Genomic DNA, 6445 nt, shown 5'->3' with positions numbered 1-6445 from the left:
ACAGACACAGCAAACCATCTTGCCACAGCTTGCATTGATGTGCCATTCTGGATGAACTGCACTACCTGAGCCACTTGTGTGGGTTGTAGACTCTGTCTCATGCTACCACAAGAGTGAAAGCACCGCCAGCATTCAAAAGTGACCAAAACATCAGCCAGGAAGCATAGGAACTGAGAAGTGGTCTGTGGTTACCACCTGCAGAACCACTCCTTTATTGGGGGTGTCTTGCTAATTGCCTATAATTTCCACCTTTTGTCTATTCCATTTGCACAACAGCATGTGACATTTATTGTCAATCAGTGTTGCTTCCTAAGTGGACAGTTTGATTTCACAGAAGTGTGATTGACTTGGAGTTACATTGTGTTGTTTAAGTGTTCCCTTTATTTTTTTGAGCAGTATATTTATGTGTACATATTCTTATTCATTCCTTTACACTTGTGTGTATAAGGTAGTTGTTGTGAAATTGTGGTCAAAAAGTGGTCAGATGAAGCAGATGCTAAACTACATGACTGTTTTGCTATCACAGACTGGAACATGTTTCGGGATTCTTCCGATGACATTGAGGAGTACACCACATCAGTCTCTGGCTTTATCAATAAGTGCATCGAGGACGTCGTCCCCACAGTAACTGTACGTACATACCCCAACCAGAAGCCATGGATTACAGGCAACATTCGCACTGAGCTAAAGGGTAGAGCTGCCGCTTTGAAGGTGCTTATAGGAAACCCCGAAGCTTATAAGAAATCCTGCTAAGCCCTCCGATGAACCATCAAACAGGCAAAGTGCCAATATAGGACTAAGATTGAATCATACTACACCGGCTCCGACGCCCGTCTTACGTGGCAGGGCTTACAGACTACAGACTACAAAGGGAAGCACAGCCGCGAGCTGCTCAGTGACAAGAGCCTCTATCTAAATCTAAATCACTTCTATGCTCGCTTCAAGGCAAGCAAGACTAAGGCATGCATGAGAGCATCAGCAGGTCCGGACGAGTGCTTTGAAAGGCTGGTAATGGCTCACATCAACACCATTATCCCAGAAACCCTATACCCACTCCAATTTGCAAACCGCCCAAACAGATCCACAGATGATGCACTCTCTATTGCACTCCACACTGCCCTTTCACACCTGGACAAAAGGAACACCTACTTGAGAATGCTATTCATTGACTACAGCTCAGTGTTCAACACCATAGTACCCTTGAAGCTCATCACTAAGCTAAGGATCCTTTGACTAAACACCTCCCTCTGCAACTGGATCCTGGACTTCCTGACGGGCCGCCCCCAGGTGGTGAGGGTAGGTAGCAACACATCTGCCATGCTGATCCTCAACATTGGAGCCCCTCAGGGGTGCGTGCTCAACCCCTCCTGGACTCCCTGTTCACCCACGACTGCGTGGCCATGCACGACTCCAACACCATCATTAAGTTTGTAGACAACACAACAGTGGTAGGCATGATCACCAACAATGATGAGACAACATATATGGAGGAGGTCAGAGACCTGGCCGGGTGGTGTCAGAAAACAACCTATCCCTCAATGTAACCAAGACTAAGGAGATGATTGTGGACTACAGGAAAAGGAGGACTGAGCACGCCCCCATTCTCATCGACGGGGATGTAGTGGAGCAGGTTGAGAGCTTCAATTTCCTTGGTGTCCACATCACCAACTAACTAGAATGGTCCAAACACACCAAGACAGTCGTAAAGCGTGCGGTACCGGAGCGCCAAGTCTAGGACCAAAAGGCTTCTCAACAGCTTTTACCCCCAAGCCATAAGACTCCTGAACAGGTAATCAAATGGCTACCCGGACTATTTGCATTGTGTCCCCCCAACCCCTCTTTTACGCTGCTGCTACTCTCTGTTTATCATATATGCACAGTAACTTTAACTATACATTGGTCTATCTGTCGGAAAGATATCAGTTTGTCTCTGTGAATGGTTTGTCCTCTGACAAATCAACTGTACATTTCGGTGTTCCTCAAGGTTCCGTTTCAGGACCACTATTGTTTTCACTATATATTTTACCTCTTGGGGATACATTCGAAAACATAATGTTACATTTCACTGCTATGCGGATGACACACAGCTGTACATTTCAATGAAACATGGTGAAGCTCCAAAATTGCCCTCGCTAGAAACCTGTGTCTCAGACATGAGGAAGTGGATGGCTGCAAACTTTCTACTTTTAAACTCGGACAAAACAGAGATGCTTGTTCTAGGTCCCAAGAAACAAAGAGATCTTCTGTTGAATCTGACAATTAATCTGGATGGTTGTACAGTCATCTCAAATAAAACTGTGAAGGACCTAGGCGTTACTTTGGACCCTGATCTCTCTTTTGAAGAACATATCAAGACTGTTTCAAGGACAGCTTTTTTCCATCTACGTAACATTCCAAAAATCAGAAACTTTCTGTCCAAAAATGACGCAGAAAAATGTATCCACGCCTTTGTTACTTCTAGGTCGGACTACTGCAATGCTCTACTTTCCGGCTACCCGGATAAAGCACTAAATAAACTTCAGTTAGTGCTAAATACGGCTGCTAGAATCCTGACTAGAACCAAAAAAATTGATCATATTACTCCAGTGCTAGCCTCCCTACACTGGCATCCTGTTAAGGCAAGGGCTGATTTCAAGATTTTACTGCTAACCTACAAAGCATTACATGGGCTTGCTCCTACCTATCTTTCCGATTTGGTCCTGCCGTACATACCTACACGTACGCTACGGTCACAAGACGCGGGCCCCCTAATTGTTCCTAGAATTTCTAAGCAAACAGCTGGAGGCAGGGCTTTCTCCTATAGAGCTCCATTTTTATGGAATAGTCTGCCTACCCATATGAGAGACGCAGACTCAGTCTCAACCTTTAAGTCTTTACTGAAGACACATCTCTTCAGTAGGTCCTATGATTAAGTGTAGTCTGGCCCAGGGGTGTGAAGGTGAACGGAAAGGCTGGAGCAACGAACCGCCCTTGCTGTCTCTGCCTGGCCGGTTTCCCCTCTTTCCACTGGGATTCTCTGCCTCTACCCCTATTACAAGGGCTGAGTCACTGGCTTACTGGTGTTCTTCCATGCCGTCCCTGGGAGGGGTGCGTCACTTGAGTGGGTTGAGTCACTGACGTGGTCTTCCTGTCTGGGTTGGCGCCCCCCCTTGGGTTCTGCCATAGCGGAGATCTTTGTGGACTATACTCGGCCTTGTCCTGGGATGGTATGTTGGTGGTTGGAGATATCCCTCCAGTGGTGTGGGGGCTGTGCTTTGGCACAGTGGGTGGGGTAATATCCTACCTGTTTGGCCCTGTCCGGGGGTTTCATCTGATGGGGCCACAGTGTCTCCTGACCCCTCCTGTCTCAGCCTCCAGTATTTATGCTGCAGTAGTTTATGTGTCGGGGGGCTAGGGTCAGTCTGTCACATCTGGGGTATTTCTCTTGTCTTTTCCGGTGTCCTGTGTGAATTTAAATATGCTCTCTCTAATTCTCTCTTTCTCTCTTTCTTTCTTTCTCTCTCTCGGAGGACCTGAGCCCTAGGACCATGCCTCAGGACTACCTGGCTTGATGACTCCTTGCTGTCCCCAGTTCACCTGGCCGTGCTGCTGCTCCAGTTCCAACTGTTCTGCCTGCAGCTATGGAACCCTGACCTGTTCACCGGACGTGCTACCTGTCCCAGACCTGCTGTCCCAGACCTGCTGGAACCCTGACCTGTTCACCGGACGTGCTACCTGTCCCAGACCTGCTGTTTTCAACTCTCTAGAGACAGCAGGAGCGGTAGAGATACTCTCAAAGATCGTCTATGAAAAGCCAACTGACACTCTTGTGTTACTGACTTGTTGCACCCTCGACAACTACTATGATTATTATTATTTGACCATGCTGGTCATTTATGAACATTTGAACATCTTGGCCATGTGCTGTTATAATCTCCACCCGGCACAGCCAGAAGAGGACTGGCCACCCCTCATAGCCTGGTTTCTCTCTAGGTTTCTTCCTAGGTTTTGGCCTTTCTAGGGAGTTTTTCTACACCGTGCTGCTACACCCGTATTGCTTGCTGTTTGAGGTTTTAGGCTGGGTTTCTGTACAGCACTTTGAGATATCAGCTGATGTAAGAAGGGCTATATAAATACATTTCATTTGATGTAGATACTACCTCAATTAGCCCGACTAACCGGTGCCCCCACACATTCGCTACCCGGACTATCTGCATTGTGTCCCGCCACCCGCCAACCCCTCTTTTACACTACTGCTACTCTCTGCTTATCATATATGCATAGTCACTTTAACCATACCTACATGTACATACTACCTCAATTAGCCCAACTAACTGGTGCCTGTATATAGCCTCGTTACTATTTCAGCCTCGCTAGTGTATATAGCCTCGCTACTGTTATTTTTTACTGTCTTTTTAATATTGTTTTTATTTCTTTGCTTATCTATTGTTCATCTAATTCCAATTTTTTACTTCAGAATTGCACTTTTGGTTAGGGCCTGTAAGTAAAAATGTCTTTGTAAGGTCTACACCTGTTGTATTCGGTGCCCGTGACAAATACATTTTGATTTGATTTGATTTATTCATGTTGTTGTTCAGCCACGACTCAGTGAAACATAAGATATTACAGTTTTTAATTTCCTGTTGGTAGGATATACGTGATCGTAGTTCGTCTATTTTATTATTGATTGATTGTACGTTGGCTAATAGGACTGATGGTAAAGGTAGAATACCCTCTCGGCGATGGATCCTAACAAGACACCCGGATCTTCGTCCACGATACCTCCGTCTCTTTCTCCTGCGAATGACGGGGATGAGGGCCTTGTCGGGCGTCTGAAGTAAATCCTTCTCGTCCGACTCGTTGATGGAAAAGTATTCCTCCAGTATGGGGTGAGTAATCACTGTCCTGATATCTAGAAGCTCTTTTCGGTCAAAAGACACGGTGGCAGAAACATTATGTACAAAATAACTTACAAATAACACGAAAAAACATAACACAATAGGTTACGGGATCGTAAAACGGCAGCCATCTCCTTCAAGGCCATTCTATCAAGTGGTGTAGCTTACTTTCATGGAGCTGCCATATCTGTTAGCCTAATCACAGAATAGATCTAATACAATCCTTATCAGTGTAACAGCTTAAACAGTTTACTCATCCATAATGTAATCATTTTTTGAGAGCAGACCACTGACTGATTGGTTTTACTGTGAGCCATTACCTGCCCCCATGTGGACACATTGGTTATTACAGCATAAGGCTCCACAATCATAATTTAGTTAGATAAAAACAAGGACATTAGGACCTACTGAGACATGAGGACATACATTATAAATTAAGGGGGTTTATATTATAGTAAATAAAAAGGCCATCATCAAAGGGTTAATGAATCTACCTTTAGATTGGGCTGAATGGAATTTATCCTCCTACTATGGGTGTATGTCAGTCACTGCCCTCTGACCTTTGCCCTCATAACAAACACACATACACACATAAAATTGCCCCATGCTCTCATATCTGCCTGTTGGTCTTATCTGCAGGCCTGGACACACTAGTGGCTGTGTGTGTTTTATTTAGTGGACAAAGCCCTCTTTCAGCCACCAGAAGGATGGAGAGAACGCACAATCGGAGGGAGGGGTGGTAGATGGGGGCAGTTGGAGAGACATGGCAGACTGGAACCGGACTGAAGTCATTCTTTATGACAGAGCAGAAAAGGTGTGTGGGAGGGGTGTTACTGTGGGTTTGGTACAAAATCAACCCAAGCAGCACACTAGACTAAATCTCTTAGTATCAGGGAAGCTGTTTGTGTCACTGGAGGCCAATGCAGCATAATTAGGAGGAAAACATGAGAATCTTGGCAGATTCCAAACCTTATACTGGTGGAGCAAGTATCCAATCTTCTTGTGTCTACAATGAGCCTGTGAAAATTGTTACAGCTGATTATTACTTTTTAGTTTGATTTAGTTCTGAAGACACACAATCATATCCCCAGCCATGCTAGAGGCTCTATTACAAACTGTGAATAAAAATTGGGATCTGATCTCTGATAATACATTTTCTGACAATCTGTTCTACTGCATCCCAAGCCCAGAGAACACAGAGGGCACAGAACTAATAAACACTCCAACCCGCCTTCACTGTAGAACTGGCCTTACAGATTGATGCTGGACGATTTGCAGCTGTGAGTGTGTTCTCCAAAGCTCCGTACCCCTCTCAAACCTCTGGTTCAGGATAAAACAGACTTGGAACAAAGTGCATATGGAAGCCAGATCTGTACAAACAACAGCCAATAGGAGAATACCTCTACCTTTTCCACTTTCTCTAAGGTTAAAACAGGTGTACAGAGACTGCACCCAGAACTCCATTCCTGAGGCACATAATCAAAAATTTCAACTTGACATTTTCCGTATAAATTGCAAATGTATTCAATAAGCAATAACAAACTACGCCTATTTCTAATTTCTTTATT

Source organism: Salmo salar, chromosome 21 (genome assembly GCF_965601325.2).
Source record: "Salmo salar chromosome 21, fSalSal1, whole genome shotgun sequence".
NCBI lineage: Eukaryota > Metazoa > Chordata > Actinopteri > Salmoniformes > Salmonidae > Salmo > Salmo salar.
The sequence above is the reverse complement of the archived record's forward strand: the minus strand, read 5'-3'. Positions refer to the sequence as shown.